Consider the following 19,754-nt stretch of genomic DNA (forward strand, 5'->3'; position numbering starts at 1 on the left):
TGGAACCTTTAGGAAGAGGAAACTTGGTGGAGGAAGTGGTTCCAGAACTTGACATATTCAAGTCTGGCCACATTTCCTGTTCGTTCTCTGCATTCTAACTGTGGACACAATGTGACCAGTAAGTATCTTAGTCACTGTTCTATTGATGTGAAGAGACAACATGACCAAGGCAATTTATGAAAGGAGATGGTAAATTGTGGACTTGCTTACAGTTTTAGAGGGTGAGTCAATTTCTATCGTGGCAGAAACCGTAACAGCAGGCAGGCAGGCAGACAGAACGCTGGAGCAGTAACTGAGACCTTACTCTGATCTACAAGCCCATAGCAGGGGAGGGGAGAGTATGGAGGGGTATGGAGAGAGAGAGAGACTGGGCCTGGTGTGGGTTTTTGAAACCTCAAAGCCTCCCTGCCCCAGGTGATACATCTCCTCCAACAAAGCCACACCTCTAATCCTTCCTAAACCATTCACCAACTGAGAATTAAGATCACAAACTTATGAACCTACGGGGACCATTCTCATCCAAGCCACCAGAGCCAGCTTCCTGCTCCTGCCCCATGCCTCCCTACCTGCTGTCATGTTAGAATAATACCCTTGAACTGTGTGCCAGAATAAGCCCCTTCTTCTCTAAATTGCTTTTGTAGGGGTATTTGATTATAGAACAGGAAAAGCAACTAAGACACCCACTAGCCATGGTCAAGGTTTAATTCTAATCTGGGTCATGAATTTCAGCATCCCTCTCCATTTTGCCTCACTCTGTATATTGTACCTTAGAACTTTCAATGACTCCTGGAAAGGAAGTTGTGGTAGCATGGATTGATATCCAGGGAAAAGGTGGCTTGGTATAGATGACAGACCCCAAGCCACATGTCCCTGGGAAGTAGCCAAACCAAAAGCCAGTGGTACTGCATAAGTAGTGTCCAGTCAGACATGCATGCAGGTGCTCTGTGGCTTGCTGCAGATTTAGGTCCCCAGAGGTACTAACTAGGGACTCAGATACTTGTGTTTCTTATAGCTCCCAGGAAAGGGGTCCCAGAATCACAACCTCATGCTGAACGGACAAATCAGGCTTGCAGGTAGTCATAAAATCATTCTTACTCCTCATCTAGTTTATGTTTCAACTTACTGCATGGGTACAGTGACACTCCTTTCAATAAACCACTGTTGTGAACGATAATGATATTTATTCAATAGGTATTTGTCACATCCCTACCACACATACAGGCCCATAGCATACTTATAGCAAAATAGATATGCCCACGTACACTTTTAGCATTTAATTTTATGCTCCATTGTTTGAACTGAGATCCTATGTCTAGGAAAATAATAACGTCATCGAGCATGTTGAAGCTGCCTATGATTTAACATCAGCACCCAGTGATTGTTGAACACTGCGCAGCATTGCACAGTCAGACTTTTCTATAAAGTGACAGATAAAGGTACAGACAGTCGCTGCACCAGTCACATGACAAAGGGAAGTGACCACAGGTTGAGGAAGCATTTGGAGAGTGATGTTGTCCTTCATTAACCTGAAAGCAAGGAGTCGTTCACAGCTGTAACAAAATGTCTGAAGGAAAAAGAAAAGAGGTATGCTCAGCTAATGGTCTCAGAGGCCCGAGAGCTTGGACTCCCATGGTCCTCTCACTACATCCCAATATGATGGATGCTGTCACAGTGGGGGATGAGGGAAGGAACAGTCACGTGACAAGTCGGCAGTCAGAGGAAGCTGAAATAGGTGCATTGCTTTATAATCATACATTCTTTTCAAAATTAACACAGTCCTCAAGGACAGCGTTAGTCCTTCGGGGGGCACCACCTCCATGACCTCACGGTCTTCATTAGGCCCCATTTCTGAAGTTTCATTGCTACCACACTGTGGATCAAGTTTCCAGTGCCTTTAGAAGCGTGAGGGCTAAGCCTTCCCCACAGACTGAGGTCAACCTGGTAGACTCAGTCCAGGTAGGTCTAGTCCCCTCCTCCCAGGCCAAGCCAAACAATCCTGCATAGGCCCCAGGTTTCAAACAGCCCTGGAGGAGATGGGAATGGGGGGGGGGGCGTTGGGGGGAAGGTGAGGGGGACGGGAGGGGGGAGAACAAGGGAATCCGTGACCGATATGTAGAACTGAATTGTATTGCAAAATAAATTAAAATAAATTTAAAAAAAAAAAAAAAAAGAATCCCAACATCATGGGAAGGGCAAGGAAAAAAAAAAAAAAAAAAAAAAAAAAAAGAAGCGTGAGGGCTAAGGAAAACTCCATTTTGTCCTAGGAACCCGTTCTAAATTCCTAGAACACAAGCTCCCGGCAGCTCCAACTCTTTGCCCCCTTCCCCCAAATTGTAAAACTTCTATGAGATAATTAACCGCTTGTTCTGGCTTTTATCAACCCACTTATCACTGTGTACCAGGGAGCGAGACAGCCCTTTTATCACTGTATTTGGGAGTGTGGGGAGGGGGAAGAAACAGCTCCTCACAGCTGAGGGGAAGAGAAACAGTTTCTCACCCAGCTACACACTGTAGCGCCCACCTTCAAAAACCCTTCCTCTAGGATCTTCTGGGTGACATGCCTTCATTGTGGCCTTAAGACTGTCCGCCCTGCTAGCAGTAATTCATTCATTCATTTCATTGTGATTTGAATTGAGTGGGTGGTCTTTTCCCAGTGGCTTCAAATTCCCTAACATTTTTTGGAAGTGCTACTGAGATTCCTGGGAGATTCCAGACTCAGGACCGGGGGTCCAGGATAGATCCTAAGGCATGTAAGCTTGGGGAGTCTGAGATCACAGCTGCCACAAATTCATAGTCACTAGTGGGGGATAGGCCTCCAATTGGGAGCAAGTTCAAGGTGGACTTGATAGGCCCCGGGAGGGAGTTCAGACTGGGATTGCCACAAATTTGAGAAATAAAAATAAGAACTGCCAGTAATGCCCATTAAAACTGACTAATTGGTAAGGTGTTCTGCTCTGTTATGGGGTCCGGACATTTGGAGAGACATAGGAGAGACCAGACATGATTGTAAATCCTGTCTCTGGGATAGAGGGGACTCCCTCTTGTCGTCCCCTCCACACACACCCTGGCTTTGGCGTATGAATGAAGGTGGCCTCCACATGTCTGTGTTTATCTTGTCTCCTGTGAATGTGTGAACACTCCATCTTTTCAGTTGTTTGCTTGTGCGCGGTAGATTTGTGTTTTCCGGTGTGCCCATAAGTTTTGTCGCAGAGATGAGAGCCAACAGACGAAGAGAGTGCAGCGATGGGCTCATCCTAGCTAACACCATCTCTCATGCCCCTCCTGCAGCATCCTGCTCTCTAGCCGGCTAAAACACCATCTCTCATGCCCCTCCTGCAGCATCCTCCATCTCTAGACATGGCTGACTTGTCTCTCTTCATCTCTCCCTAGGAACACGCTGCTCTGTCTTGGTTTCCCTGGAGTTTGCTGTTGCTTAAACCGCCCAGGTACCCAACGCTTCTCTCTCCTTGCCTGCTTTTGAAGGATGTCTTCTTTTTTTCCTGCTTGCTCTATCTCCCAGCTGGCTCCTTCCTCTGACCATGAGCTCTGTCTGCAGCTGGGGAGAGGTGAATGTCCCAGAGAGTGGCCACCCCTCTGCTAGGGCACCCTAAGCCCTCTGCTCTGCTGCTCACCACTGGCTATGCTGCTGGTCCATGCTCAGCATTTCTTATCTCTAAGCTTTCTTTATTCTCTTCTTCCCTGGTCACTGCATTCAGTTTTGTCAGGATTCAGGCTTCTTTGGAGAGTGGACAATATTAAAGGATTGCTTTATTCTGTTCTACTTTATTAAAAGCTGGCTCTGGAGTTGAGTTATGGCCCTCCTCTCCTGACCTTGCTTGTTTAAAACGTTTCTCCAAAATCTCTGGTCTAAGACAGAAGGGCATCTGGCTCCATAACAGGAGAAATGAAAATCAAAACAAAACAGCCCAGGAGAACACACTATATGCTTTAAGACAGCTAAAAAGTAGACTGTTCCCAGTAGGGATTGGTGGTGCTCATTTCTTACTCTTTTTGGTTTTATTTAACTCTCTAAAATTCTTGCTAAAATATAGCTTTTATCTCAAGATTTGTAAACCTATCGTGTAAACTTTCTGTACCTCAAGATTTGTAAGTTATTGGGTATGGTTAAAAAAATCTATAAAATCTATAACAAAAGGTTAACTTAAAACTTATTTTAAAAGGGTCGATAATTAAGAATCTATACATGGGTGATTTTAATTTGCTACTGCATGCTTATATAACTTGAAACCAGCTCTCGTTTGAAAATATAAATACTTAAAAAAAAAGGAATCAATAACAACCATATAGCTCACCACTCTCTTGGCTGATTATCCCATCAAGATGGCGGTAACCGCATGGCTGGCAGCCATCTTTACTAAGGTTAAAGCAGCTACATGCCACGTGGCTTCACCACCATCTTGATGAATGTGTCATACAGTACAGATGAACTGAAGAGGCAACACCAGCTCTCCAAGTTATTTTGCATTTAGGGTGGATCTTTATATAATGATTTTTGTCTTGAGTGAAAGGGAAAGTATCGGCTCAGGACTCCAAAGGCCAAGTTCTCCACACAGAGAGCCAGAGGTCAGGGAGGGTGACTGGAGGAAGAGGATCTGTCTCCAGAACCCACAAATGTTATTTTGATATTCTTCATTTTATCCTTGTTAACACCAGAAACTCGATTTTTAAGTTCGCTTCTACAATGAGTGTGCTTGTGTTGTGGCTGCCTTTGAGTCCTTCCTGCTTCCGGTTGTGACCTCTCACTCACGCTCCTGTTAGAAACCTCAGTAAACTCTTCCCACACCAAGTCAGAGATGGCGCAGTCACCTCTTCGGTGTGTGTTCTGGGCTCTCTTTCTGGGGTGAGTAGACGTGCGTGATACCTCTCCCCAGGAAAAGTCAGTCATACGGCAGGTGTGTGGAACGGGAGACGGGGAGGTGTGAATGAGAACATATGTCACCCTAAGACAGCAGATGCACGTCTACAAGTGGCCTCGGGGAAGAAGCTGCAGCATCTTATGTTAAAATACAGTCAAAAGTTTTGACTACTACGGGACAGAACACATTTTTAATTGCTCAAATAGACAGTGTTGGATGACTTAGAATGACTAAGAGGAATCCTATTAACAAAGAATGACAGGAAACTGTGGGTTGTCCAAGAGGCAGGAGATAGATCCATTCCAGAAATACAAAGGAGAAGCATGAGGAAAGGACTTGTGCTTCGTGCTAACTGCAGTGAGAAGCCTCTGCCTCACCCTGCAAGCTGCACCATTTTCCAAAACCCACCACGCTTGAAGTGCTGTGTCCCAGTCCACAGAGGACCCAAAAGACACCGAGACTCACCTAAGTTCTTACAGGTGGGAAGGGACAAAGCAATACCTAGATCTGTTTGACCCTGAACCTTGTTCTGCCTCCCCCAGCATACAAGAAGTCATTTAGTGAACCTGTATGTCTTGAACATATTCTACTTGTCACAGAGAATATTGGGAAAACTGCATTAAGCAGATCCCTTCTGTTTTCCATCTTACAGAGCCTGTAGATCACTGAACAAAAGAGACACAAATCTAGTACAAACAAATACACCTATTTACGTTCCTATTCCTGTATTATCAAATGAGATAAATGCTCCAAAGGAAATGGAAATTTTTAGGGGTATATGTAAAGTAGCCTGGCTTTTGGTCTGATTGGCTCTCCATCTTGGAAAGGAGGAGATAACCAGATGTGAGGGGAACAGGCCTCCCATATAAGCTTGGGGTTTTGTGGGTGAGAGGTTGGAGAAAAAGACTTCTCATGGTGATGCATAGCAAGTGGCAGATGATTTGAGTCATCAAAAGCATTGGGAGGGCATTGCAGAGGCCATCACATGGAACCTTAGGAATGCGTGCCATGGAGTTCTGTATTACCTAAGTGCTCAGGACTTCCTTCCATTCTATGACTAACTTTTGGTTTATTGGACCTACAGACTCTTTGTCATGGAATTATAATTGAGGATCATTCTGGAGAGCTAGTAAAGCTTGAAGATGTAAAGCAAAGTTTTGAAAAGACACCAAGAAGACCTTTTCAGGCACTTGCTAGCCACGAGATCTATGGCAGGTTATCTCCTGACCATCACTTTCCTTACTATGATAAGGGAGTAGTAATGGAGTCTATATCCCAGTGAGGGATAAATACAACTTCGAGGAGGGGATCAGCACCTATGATGGTAGTTACAAGCTCTCTCTCTCTCTCTCTCTCTCTCTCTCTCTCTCTCTCTCTCTCTCTCTCTCTCTCTCTCTTGTGTGTGTGCATGTTGTGTCTGTACACAGAAACAAGCGCATGTATATGCACATTAAGGTGCATGAGTGAATGCACATGTGTGGGCACTAAGGTACATTATGGAGTGCAGGCAATGTATGCATGAAGAGGCCCAATGTCAACCTCAGGTATAATTTCTTAGGTGCCATCCATCTTGGTTGTTGGAGACTGTGTCTCACTGCCCTGGGACTCACCAGCAAGGCTAGGCTGGTCATCCTGTAGGACCTAAGAGTACAGCCATCTTTGCCCTCCCAGCACTGGGATGACAGGCATGTGCTGCCTCTCTTGGCCTTGTGTGTGGGTTCTAAGGTTGGAACTTGGGTTTTCTAACTCACAGGGTAAGCACAGTACCCACTGAGCCATCTTCCCAGGCCTGAGCATCACTTCTCTAAATCATCCTCAGTATGCATACTAATGACTACCCTCTTTCCTGACTCAGAGGGAGCTTGTGTTTGACTCTTCTACTTCCTGCGAGGATGGAAACTCTCTTCTGGGTTTCACAATCAGAAAGTGGGTCCCAGAGAGTTTTGTCTGGCTCTGGCTCCATGGAGCAAAGCACAGACTTCCTTCCAGGCCCCTCTGGGTGCCTCAAAGTGAGCAAGCTGATGTAGATAGAGAACAACAAGATGAAACCATGAGCATTGAGACCACATAGGATGACTGAGTCAGAGAAAGGCTGAGAGTGTGCCCTTGTTCAGACTGAAAGCCTAGAGACATCTGTTTCCAGATGTGGTCAGAGTGAGAGGAGATGGAGTTTTACCTTAACAAGAGGTTGACGACAGCACACTGTAGTATACAGTCAGCCATGTGTGTCCATGAGTTCTGAATCCATGGGTTCAACAGACAAGATGGGAAATACTCGAAATAATCCACATCTTTACTAAACATGTAGTGTTTCTTGTCCTTACTTTCTGTCCAGCTTTCGACAGTGACTGCTCATAGCATTGGTACTGCATTAGATCTTTTAAAAAGATTTATTTTTTTAAAATGTACGTGCAAGGGTAACTGTGCATATGCGTGCAGGTACCTGCTGAGTCCGGAAGAGGATGTCAGATCTCCTAGATCTGGAGTTACAGGCACTTATGGGTCACAGGGCATGGTGCTGGGAACCAAGCTCTGGTCCTCTGAAAGAGCAGCTTGTACACTAACCACTGAATCAGCTCTTCAGTCCAAGAGAGTCCAGCATGGTGGAGCACTCCTCACCACCTCATTTCAGCACTTGTGAAGCCGAAAACATGAGGATCACTGCAGGGTTTTGGCCAGCTTGGGCTAGAAAGTGAGTCCCAGGCTAACTTGGCCTAGGCTATAGTGCAAGACATTGTCTCAAAAATCCAAAACCAGTGGTCTTCAAGAAATGAAACCCAAATCACTTAACAGGTGGACTGGGCATAGCTAACATAAAGCCAGATAAAATGAAGTTCTTAATATCACTGTAATTTCTATTATAATTGGTTTTGAGAACAGGAAAGTTATTCTGGTTTACCATGGGTTAATACATAGATTTTGAAACTTTGGAGTAAATGAACGTGAATACCTATTCTGAAATACAAAAGTGCAACTATGCCCAAGGGAAGGAGTCAAGCAGCCAGTCTTCAGGGTTAAATGCCCCACAGGAAAGCTGCTCCTCTGCCACCCGCACAGGCACTCACAAAACACCCTCTGTACTGAGTGTCTGCTTTTGTTGGTATGATAACCTGCCTAGAGCAGCATGGATGCTGTCTTCTGGACTCACCAACAGCGTCGGAAAGCCGAGGGTGGTCATTAGCCTTCAGCTGGGCGACCTGAAAAACTAAGAGCAAAGCTGCAGAGCATAGACAAATCAAATCTAAAACGAGGCAGTGATGAAGCTGCTCACTGCTGTGTATCCTAGTGAAGAGACACCTTGAGTTTACACACCCACTCAGGATGCCTTTGTGGGTGACTTGGGCCTGTTACTGATATGGAGCATGAAATGGGCCAAAAGAACAGCCAGATCAGATCCCTCTCTGGGGGTGCTGGAAGTGGTGAAAGCACCATGGATACAGAGTCCTCTCCATGAGTGCCATTGAGTAAATATCCACCCGACTCTAACCTGTCCACTCTCGTGAGAACTGGAAGTAAGTGTCCAGTCTTTTTAGACTAGGCATGCCTATGTATTATCTTCTTTCTTGTTGCTGTGATGAATACTTGATAGAACCACTGAAGGATATTGTTGTTTCCACTCAGATTGAGGATACAGCCCATCGTGGCAGGAAAGGCAAGTCAGCAGGAGCATGGAGCTGCTGGTAACATTGCATCTTCAGTCAAGAAGCAGAGAAAGAGGAATATCAGTGCCCAGGTCACCTTTCCCTTTTCATTCAGACCTGGATCCTAGCCCAGACTATGAAGCTGCCCATCTTTGGGGTGTACCTTCCCACTTGGTGTGAACTCAGTCTATAAACTCCCACACAAACATGTTCTAGGGAGCACACCCAGAGATGAGCACTCAGACACAGTTTATAGCCTTTTGATAGTCTTTATCACAGCGGGCTGGGACTCTACTCAGGTATTTGGGACTCAAGTGTAGCCCTGAGCATTTAGAGTGAGGGGATTTTAAAGACAAAAACTGCATCCTGATATCTCACTCCATAGGGGCAGAGGGGGGTTGTATGCAAGCAAGCAGTTAACAGAAGCTAAGTAAGTGGTTAGCTGAAAGTGGGGGGGGGGGGGTAGCTGGAGAATTTCTCTCCAACTCCCGTCAAGTCCTGCCAGTCCCGGAGTGCACGGCATCTCCACATGCTGTTTGTCATGGCAGCGGCTGGCAGTATCTCCTTCTGCCTTCCTGTTCTTTATTTTCTCCTCTCTTGTTAGTCCTGCCTATACTTCCTGCCTAGCCACTGGCCAATCAGTGTTTTATTTACCAACCAATCAGAGCAACACATTTGCCATACAGAACATCCCACAGCAGGCGGGGGGGGAGGGGGTAGGTTTGCACAAGCAGGGAGTTTAACCTAAGCTAAGATAAGTTAGCTGGGCTAAGGCTAAGCTAAGATAAGTTAGCTAAGGCTCCTAAAATAGAGTTGGGAAATTTTTCATGGGATTCTCCATCAAGGAGATCAAATTCTAATTAAACCTGAAATGGCCTCAGCAAGAATACAAGATGGAAGAAACTGCACTGTCTTGCTCTGCCACAGACAGGCCTAGAGATTTGTCTCTTATGTGAGTCTAGAACTATGAATCAGTAATCAGAACTAATTATCACAGCCTTGTATACATATAGCTACTCTTCCAAACCAATCCCACTGTGAAGGGACCAACATCATACTTGTCTTACATCCTGAGACAGCACAAAGGCCTTAACACCTTCCTGCCCTCCACAAACCTATGAGAAAGCAGCTTTATCATGAAGCAGGCTCTCTGCTTCCCATACCCACTCATCACCTCTTGGAGCCCAGGATTCCAAGACTGTCTCCCGAACAGGGCCTTCAGGACTCATCTACTTCGGAACCCCCAGCTGCCTACTAAATGCTGCCTGTTATTTTTATGAGTATTTCAGAAAGCAAATTCTGGCTGAAAGAAAAAAAAAATATTTTTATAAATCTTTACTCCAGAGATAAATAAATCAGCCTTCCCTCCTTGGAAATAACATGAAAAACGTCTCTGCCTGAGTGGAGAGCAGGTAATAGCAGTTCTGGCTTCTTGCCACCAGCAGATGTTTATGAGCTAAGGTCTCAGACAGAGACGAATTGATTGCTACTTCTTTTTTACTTCAAAGCCTCACAAAAGATAGCATGCCAGAGAGTTCACCGGGGAAATAGGATTTGCCATTGTCTCTCAAGTTTTATTATTCAATCACACCCTGTTTAAAAGCCAGGAGTAATTGTTTTACATCTCCTCGACTGCCTTTGATTATCGCACTAATTATATTGTAAACAGCCACTGAGATCCTGGAAAAGCAGCAACTTTCTGTTATTCCAAGGTAAACTGCTTCCTCTGAGGGAAGGAGAGTTAGGGCTCCATCTACCTGGTGCATGGACACACAAAGCCTTTCAGGAAAGTCCTTGTGTACTAATTCTGGATAATGAGGGGTGTGTGTGTGTGTGTGTGTGTGTGTGTGTGTGTGTGTGTGTGTGTGTGTGTGTATGTTTCCAGAGCATGGCTGGTGGTGTGTTTCAGAAGTATCTCTTCTGTTATAAAATACAAGTGAGGAAAAGTCAGCATATGGAATCACAGTGAACACTGGTAGCAGTAATAACATATGATCATAAATCAAATGCTAAGAAGCACCTTGACAAGTCCTCATACTCATTTACCAAAGCAATAGCAGTTGTCCCCACCTCCCTACCCAACACTGGAGTCTATGGGTCCCATGACAACAGGTTTTGTCTTAGTTCCTAGTACCACATGTGACTTTCTCCGTGTGGACCGGGCCCTAAATCTAATCAGAAAGCTACACATAACCACTGCTGCACTAGCTGACACATCTTCTCTGGCATTTTCATTGAGGGGCATGCAGAACATACAGCTGAGGGGGACTTTGGGCTGTGATGTAGCAATACCTTAGGAGCCCGTCCAGCCCCACAAGAGTTAACCTCCTGGGAGGGGACACTGGTGACTCAGTCCTAACCTTATGTCTCCAAGTCCTTCAACAAAAACATACATCATCTTCAGCAATAAGGTCTTGTCATCCAGGTTTTGACATGTAACCAACAGCAATCACAATAATCATTACTGTTTTAGGGACCTCTTAGGGATGTTTAACAGCCTAATCGCTTTTAAGGGTGTCTCTTTTTACTCTCACGAGATACCCTTGTTTACTCTTTGTGGACTGACCTTTTTATCCTTACCCCTTTACGTTCCCTTGCATGTCTCTCAAATGGGGTTCTAAGCCGGCAAATGACTTGAGGGTCAGCAATACGTTATCTGCATATAATGAAATCTTTTTACAGGTGGTTTACCAGCTTAAAGTCTTGAACCACCATCCCGTAACAAACAGTGGTGATACGGAGGTAATCTTGAGGAAGCACTCTGAAAGTTTATTGCCATCTGTTCCAAGCAAGTGTCAGGTGATCCAAAAGTTCAAAACCAACAAGACACTGAAGAAAACTGTTAGCAAGGACTAGCGCAGCTCAAAAGTATTTTACCCATTTGTATTAAATATCTGACTCTTCGATCCTGGAGCATTTTTATGAGGACTCTATGTATTTTTCTTGCCCCTGGTGAACTCAGTAGAAGTGACTCTAAGCTGTTAGTCTGGCTTAGAGTTAATAGGGGAACAGTCATCCACCCCCTTGTCTGACACCTAAGTCCTAGGCGATCCCTGCTCCCACCTCTTTGGATCAGTGAGCAATCTCCACACGCAAGAGAGAAATGCACATGTTTTACTCAGGGGAGACAGCACAATCCCTCAGCAAAGCTTAATCCTTTAACCTGTCATATATCTGTATCTATCTATCTATCTATCTATCTATCTATCTATCTATCTATCTGTATCAAGATAGATAGACATCGTGCATAATATGTGTGTGTGTATGTGTGTGTGTGTGTGTGTGTGTGTGTGTGTGTGTGTGTGTGTGTGTTTACAAATCGATGTTTATTGTCTTTGATACTCCTGGAGGCTACCAGGAGCCGTGGTACCCCTCTTTCTAGCATACACTCATGCTCAAATATTTTTTTTAATATTAGTAGAAGAGCAGTAAATCTACAATTCAGTGCGAGGTTTTCAGCCACCCTATAGAGCCCTCACCTGTGGGCATGCCTGGCCACTCCATTAGGGAAGTGACTGGGATTTTCCCACCCTTGGGGACTTCCTTCCTCCTTAGCGGGGGGGGGGGGGGGGGGGGGGGGGGGGGGGGGGGGGGGGGGGGGGGGGGGGGGGGGGGGTTTGGAGGAGTGTAGCAAGGATCACACGCACTTCTCTGTTTTCTGTGTATTTTTCTGTGTGTAGTTCACCACCCCTGTGGTGAACTGCTTCTCAGATTTAAGGACCTCTTCCAGGGGTACATTAGCATCATATTTGGTTTCTCAACAATTTTTTTTTCATAGCAACTCTGGCTTGATGTAATGAAATGTCAAGTTCCCTTTGTTTGGCTTTCTTTCTTTTTATCTGTTTTTACTTGTCTACTAGAACTTCCAGATCTAGTTCACATGCTGGTTCTAAGCCATTTGAGTTTGCTAAGGTCTCTTGTAGTTTAAAAAAACTTACGTCCGACCATGAGACTGACCCAAGTCACTATGTTGACTAGTTGTTTGTTTGTTTTGACAATTTGACACAAATAGAGTCATTTGGAAATAGGAAACCTCAACTGAGGAAATACCTCCATTAGATTGGTTTGTAGGTAAATCTATGGGGGATTTTCTTGATTAATGATTTGTGTAAGAAGTCTCAGTTCACATTCTCCAACCTGTCGAGCTGCCTGCAGGCTGTGTAATACGCTCCAGGTTTCCAGCGTGGTTAGCTGTCACCCATGTTGGGGTGGGCTTTGGTGGTGCAGCTGACTTTGAGTTATTTCTGCTTCTGTAAGTATCCCTTCATCCATACTGCTGTAAGTAACCCCAAAAAAACTCATTGATTCACCAAAAAGGAGAAGGAGGAGGAGGAGGAGAAGAAGAAGAAGGAGAAAGAGAAGAAGAGGAAGAGGAAGAAGAAGAAGAGGAAGAAGAAGAAGTCTCAGTCCACTGTGGACAGGTAGTGGGCAGGTAGTCCTGAGTTGTGTGAAAAGGAGTGAACCATGGGGATGATGCCAATAATTTGCATTCCCCTGTGGCCTCAGCTTCAGTTCCTGCCTTGATTTCTATTTATAATGGAGTCTGATCCATATGATGAAATAAACCTTCATGATGGCTATTCTTGGTTATCAATGTAGGGTCCACAAATACAGGAATAAGATAGAAATATAGGAATAAGATAGGAATATGGGAATAAACTTAAGGAATGGAAACTGACAGTCATCAGCTTGGCTAGCAAAAAAAAAAAAAAATAGGATTGACCTTTAACTGGGCCCCTCCATGTTTTACCATGGGCTGCTCTGTCAACAACCCAAATGTTAGTTTTCTTTTACTAAAGATTGCCCTTGGCATCCCTGGGGTTAACTATTCTTTGATAACCCCCTACCACTGACTACTGAAACCAACATTAACTTTTAATGAGTTCTACATGACAACCTGCCTTGCATTGTTTCGTATTCCCCTCCTATGGGAGCCCAGCTATGTCAGGAGAAGCTGCAGGTTTGGACAAACATCAATTAACAGAGTCAAGAAGGGCTGCAGGGATATACAAGTGTTTAGCTAAAACCTCTAAAGCCTTGTTTGTTAATGGAAAATTGTAAAAACCTAAAACAATTGGTCTCTAAAAGTTTAACTTCAAAATTGTTAAAATTCCTTTGTCTATGTTTTATGCTTACCTCTTACTATAAAAAGAAGCTATAACCCTCCTCCAGCTGCCACAGCCTCAGAATCCTGAAAATTGGCTGTGGTCTCAGCTGGCTGATAAGCTTTGGTGTCCCGCAGTGATATTTCCATTCTTTCAGATTTTTTAGAATAAAGTCTCCTTCTGATTTAATAGACTTTGGTGGTTTGTCCTGCATTACTGCATGACCCTGGACCCAACAATCAACTTGACTATATCTAGAATTAACTACAATCCAGAAATGGAGGGCATACTTGTGATCCAAATCTTGAGGCAGGAAGACAACATGCTTTGATCAGGATCTTGAGGTGGGATGACACAGACCTTTAATCCAGATCTTGAGGGGGCAAGACTCACCTTTAATCTGGGCCACACCTTCTGCTGGAAGCCTATATAAGGACATGGAAGAAGGTTTTGTTCTTAGCCTGCTCTCCTTCACCTTGCCAGCACATCCATTCCTTCTCTGGCATTGGAGTCCACCTCTTCGGCATTCCAGCATATACAGAAGATCAGCTGAGATACCCAGCCTTGTGGGATTGAGCAACTGCTAGATTCTTGAACTTTCCATTCACAGATAGCCATTGTTGGATTAGCTGGACCACAGCCTGTAAGTCAGTCCAATAAATTCCCTTTATAGAGAGAATTGAGAGAGAGAGAGAGAGAGAGAGAGAGAGAGAGAGAGAGAGAGATTCGTTCCCCTAAGTTCTGGGACTCTAGAGAACTCTGACTAATATACTTCCCTATCTTAGTTACTGTTCTATTACTGTGAAGAATCACCATAACCAAGGCAGTTATTATAAAAGAAAACATTTAATTGTGGGCTTGCTACAGTTCAGTTCAAAGGGTTAGGAAGCAGGTAGGCAGGCATAGTGCTGGAGCAATAGTTAAGAGCTTTATATCCTGATCATTAGATAGCAACCAGAGAGACAGAGAGAGAGAGAGAGAGAGAGAGAGAGAGAGAGAGAGAGAGAGAGAACACATTGGTATGGGTTTTAAAACCTCAAAGCCTACCCCAACCACACAGCTCCTCCAACAAGACCATACCTGCTTCAATAAGGCCATATCTCCTAATCCATTTAATTCCTCTCAAACAGTTTTACTCACTGGGGACCAAACATTCAAACATATGAGCTTCCCAGGTTGTTCTTTGTCACGGTGTTTAATCACAGCAATAGAAAGCTTCCTAGGACAGTCACTAAGGCTCCATCCCAGTCCTATTGAACCTAATAAATTAATCTTTATCAATTCTTGGATGAACAGCGTCTCATCTGCATTGGTGAATTTGGTACCAAATACCAGCCTTTTTTATTTCTGATATTATTTTTTTACTATCATTTTTTACCTTATTTTACCCATTTGTTATCTAACTCTTTCCATGAGTTACAAGTTATTGGATCCCAGGCAGGGCTATTCAGCACAGATCTAGTTTGAACATTCTTTTCTTTGTAGCCTTCCAACTGTAAGAAACAGCAAGACAGTATCTCTATCCCATCCTCTCTTGCACAAGCCAATTCCTACTGAGTAGATATTTCAGCCTTAGACACATTTTTGACTACACATGGCAGCAGCCAGGAAAGCTCTGTGGAAGCTTGTTGACATTCTTCTTCCTTATGCTACTCTTATGCATCACAAAATTCGTTTTAACCTTTAACTTTTTAAAAAGGGCTTTTGTGTACACATTTTTTGGATCCTACTCATCAAGGAGCCATGCTATTCTGTAACTCACAGAGGAAGACAGCATCACTGGGATTTTACCCACAGACTCTCCACACAGACTTTCCTTCTAAGTAGATGTGGTGGTTTGAATGAAAATGCCCCATGCCTCATATACCCGAATGCTTGGTAACTAGTTGACAGAATGGTTTACGAAGGATTAGGAGGTGCAGCCTTGTTGGAGGAGGTATGTCACTGGAGGTGGACATTGAGGCTTCAAAAGCCCATGCCAGACCCAGTTTCTCGGTCTCTGCCTCTCTGCCTCCTGCTTGTAGATCCAGATGTAAGCTCTCAGCTACTGTTCTAGTGCCATGCCTGCCTTCCTGCTGCCATGCTCCCCACCATGATGGTGATCAATGAGCACTCTGAAGCTGTAAGCAGACTCCCAATTAAATTATTTCTTTAATAAGCTGCCTTGGTGATGGTGTCTCCTCGCAGCAATAGCATAGTAACCAATGCAGAAGTGGGCTCAACTTTAGTTATGTAGCTCATCATCCTCTGTTGGGACAAAGCAAATGCTGACATAGCCAGAAGGCACACTATCCCATAACAAATGGGATAAGGTAGCCATATTAAATCCTCTTCCATCATAGATGTCCCACATTCAGACTACTCAGCCTCAGTTGCATGCTTCTGGACTCATGCCTCAGTTGCCTGTAGTTACTCCTCCCAAACTCATCTTTGGTTCTATTGGTCCCGGTTCAGGTGCCAATTATGTTGTGTGACACTGTCCCTGGGGAGATGTGGACAAACCTCTACTCACTTCAAGTTGTCGTGCTTGCAAGGCGAGCGTTTTATCAGATGAGCCATTTTCTCAGCTCCATTTGAACATGTATCCTGTGGGCAACACAAGCAGGCAAGGAGTTTTCCATCTATACAAGCACAAAATCTGTCAGGTGTATGTGGGGGTGGGGGGTGGGGGGTAAATGTGACCAGAAACCTGCCTTTGATTTCACCTGTGTCAAGGCAAACACACGGCTCTCACCTCAAAAGTGACAAAAGAAGCTTTATTCTGCAGTCAAGCACGAGTGACTGTGGCCCAGGAACACAGCTTTGGGTGACTACAAATTCCATGTTCCAGTGTACTGACAGTTTCATGAAAGTTTTATACTCACAGAATGAAGAAAGTGATAAATGAAGACACTTTTCACATAAATTGGTGGAAACATCATGTAGGTCATTGACAGCAAAGCAGAGAAATCTCTGTCCTGGGCTTCAGATGCTGTAGCATGGCATTCTTAGCATCTCAGTCAGGAGAAGCTAGTGGTCTGTTAATACATCCCAGAAGGTTTTAGAGGATGTTAAGTCCAAGAGGTGGACAGCAAGGAACAGCTATCACGGGGGCTAACGATAGCCTAAACTGTATTTATACTCTGGACCTGCAACATTCCAACCTTTTTACCATCATTGAGGTTCTAATCAGTTCATCAGATTTGTGGAAGCTTCAATGCAAGGTAAGCTTTCTTTCCAGAAATGTTTGTTTATACTTAGATAAATAAATAAATAAGCATATGACGCTGCTGAGACTTGCTGGATATCTGTCACATCAGCTGGTTACAACAAATTTGGTGACCATCCTGTAACCAGGCAAGTCTCCCAGTGGAGGGATCGGGACACCAACCCAGCCACAAAACCTGTGATTCACAATTTGCCCTGCCTACAAGATGTGCTGGTGTATAGGCGGTGCAGAAATTGTGGGAGTGGCCAATCAATGACTCGTCCAGCTTGAGACCCATACCATGAGAGAGAGCCCACTCCTGACACTGAGTGCCAGGACCCAGGGGCTGGATTGCCCAGAGACCTAGGATAGAACCAAACATGACTAGAGAAAAAAAAAAGAAATAGAATAAAGAAAGGTGAATGAAATGATTCCTAAAGATATTCTGTTATATTCATAGACTGCTGCCTAGCCCAATTGTCATCAGAGAGTCTTTGTCCAGCATCAAGGATGGAAACAGATGCAGCCAAACATTAAGTGGATCTCAGGGAATCCTTCAGAAGAGGAGAAGGAAGAGTTATAGGAGCCAGTGGGAACAAGGACATCACAAGAAAACCCATAGAATCAAATAATCTGGGCTCATAGGGGCTCACAGAGACTGAACAGATAGCCAGGGAGCCTGCATGGGACTGACCTAGGCCCTCTGCATCTGCATATATATGACAGTTGTGTAACTTGGTCTTCTTGTGGGTCACCTAACCGTGTGAGCAGTCTCTGACTCTGTCGTTTGCTTATGGGACCCTTTCCTCCTACCAGCTTGCCTCATCCAGCCTTAACAGGAGAGGAGGTGCCTAGTATCACTGCAACTTGATAGGCCATGGGCTGGTTGATATCCATACAAGGTCTGCCCTTTTCTGGAAAAAAAAAAAAAAAGAGTGAATGAATGAGGTGGTGGAAGGGGGGGGGAATGGAAGGAGAGGAGGGAGGGGAAACTGTGGTCTGGAAGTAATAAGTAAATAAATAAGAAGAAAAAAGAGTCAGAACAACAAGGCCCTCCCCATCACTGGTATGCCTCACCTTCACTCTACCACCTCTGTCTGTTTGAGATGCTCTTCTTAGAGTCCCAACAAAGCTACAGTGGTACACAGGCTCCTCCTCTATGTCTACCATCTTTGACTTCAGGGAGGAAAGGATTTCTCTGAAGTAGCTAGGTCTAAATCAGGCCCAGGGTCTTGGAACACTGGCCTGTGTTTGTAGCCATCCTTGGTGGCAGAGGACAGGGCCAGATCCTGAAATGTGACTTTGGAATAGCTGAATAGATGAATGGAAGGCGCCGGAGCCACACTGGATACCCAGGGGACCATGGGGACACAGGCCATCAAGCATGAACCTTCAAACAGCTTCCTCCCATAGGACTCCAAGTGTCTAGAGAGCTTTGCCACAGCATGTGTGACAGTCCAGTCTCTCAGCTACCCACCTCAAGTCCAAAGGTAGGTACCCATCTACTTTTGTGATTGTCCCAAGTCTTCCCCGCCCCCCCCGCCCCCCCCCCCCGGCTCAGCAGTGCTGCCTTCTGGGTAATTTCTGTAGCCCTTCCTCTCTCTCCCACTGTCAACTTGAAGTCGCCAAGCATTTCTCTGGAAGTCATCATGTATGCCCATCTGTGAGTTCTCACCTTCCTGTTCTTTCCTCACCACCCAGAGGGCCCTTTGAGGGGCCACGTGGGAAGCTGAAGTGTTTCCTCTCACACCTGTGTTCCAAACACAGGTCCATGATGTGGGGCTAAGTGACATACTGGGAGACCACGGAAATACTTGGAGGCCATCGCTCTGCTGTTCCCCCTGTGTTTTCCCCTCAGGCTCTACCCTTTAGTGATGGCTCATTTCCTGTGACTGCGCACACCTTACATCCACACAGAGCTCATCTTCCTCTAATTCTGGGCCTTTGAGGACCTGAGCATTTCCACCGAGGGACACTCAACACTTAATGGGAGGGGGCAAAAAAAAAAAAGCAGCTGTTGTGAGAAAAAACTTTGTCTCAAAGAGGACACAGAGCACAGCAGAAAAGAGCAAAAGGTTTGGAGAATCGTGTGAAAAACCCTTTTCTTTTTCAGAAGGAAATGCTCAAGCTAGCCTCCAACTCCACATGTAGCCAAGGACAGCCTTGAACTTATTACCAACTTTTCTCTGCCTCCCAAATGCTGGGAAATTGCAGGCATACGCCACAGTGCAATATTACAGTGTTAGGAAGCAGAGCCAGGACTTAGGCCATGCTGGCTAGCACCCTTCTAACTGAGGCCCAGCCCCAGTCATCTTCCTGATACAGCTGAGTAAGTCTATTAGTGTCATTTCTGCTGAGTGAGGTTAATTATGGGGTCTGGGACACCAGGCAGGGTGAGTGTATTGTGGCTGTAAACACTATGTCCCGAGGCCAAGAGAGTAAGAGCCTGGAGTAGTCACCTTGACTGTCCCGAGCTCACTTCTTGGGAGGATAAGTAGTACTAATGCCCCATAAAGGATGAGTAAATATGCTGTTAATGGTTTTATAGTGTGCGGTTATGAAGGGCAATAATAGTAATGGCTAATACAGACAGCGGGGCCGTATCAATTGGGCTACAGAAGCCACAGAAGCAGCTTCCTTCGATGACTGGAGGCTGGACTACAGTTGGTCCCCAACTGTGTTCCGACATGACTTCTTTCTTTATTATAGTGCAAAGACGATGTATATTCAGTAGGAAACACAGTTTGAATTTTGAATTTTAACCTCTACGCAGGACAGTGATATGCAGTCGGTAATTTCCTGTCTCAGGAAGGTGGACAGTGTGGACAAAGGGCTATGACAGAGATAACAAAGGGAATAGGTCCCCCAACTGAGCCTGGTCCAGAAAGTATGCCCCCCAAACAGAAAAACACCTGGGCTCTGTTTCACATGACCAAATTGTGCT

Source organism: Peromyscus californicus, unplaced genomic scaffold (genome assembly GCF_007827085.1).
Source record: "Peromyscus californicus insignis strain IS unplaced genomic scaffold, ASM782708v3 Scaffold_19__1_contigs__length_69161282, whole genome shotgun sequence".
NCBI classification, from domain to species: domain Eukaryota; kingdom Metazoa; phylum Chordata; class Mammalia; order Rodentia; family Cricetidae; genus Peromyscus; species Peromyscus californicus.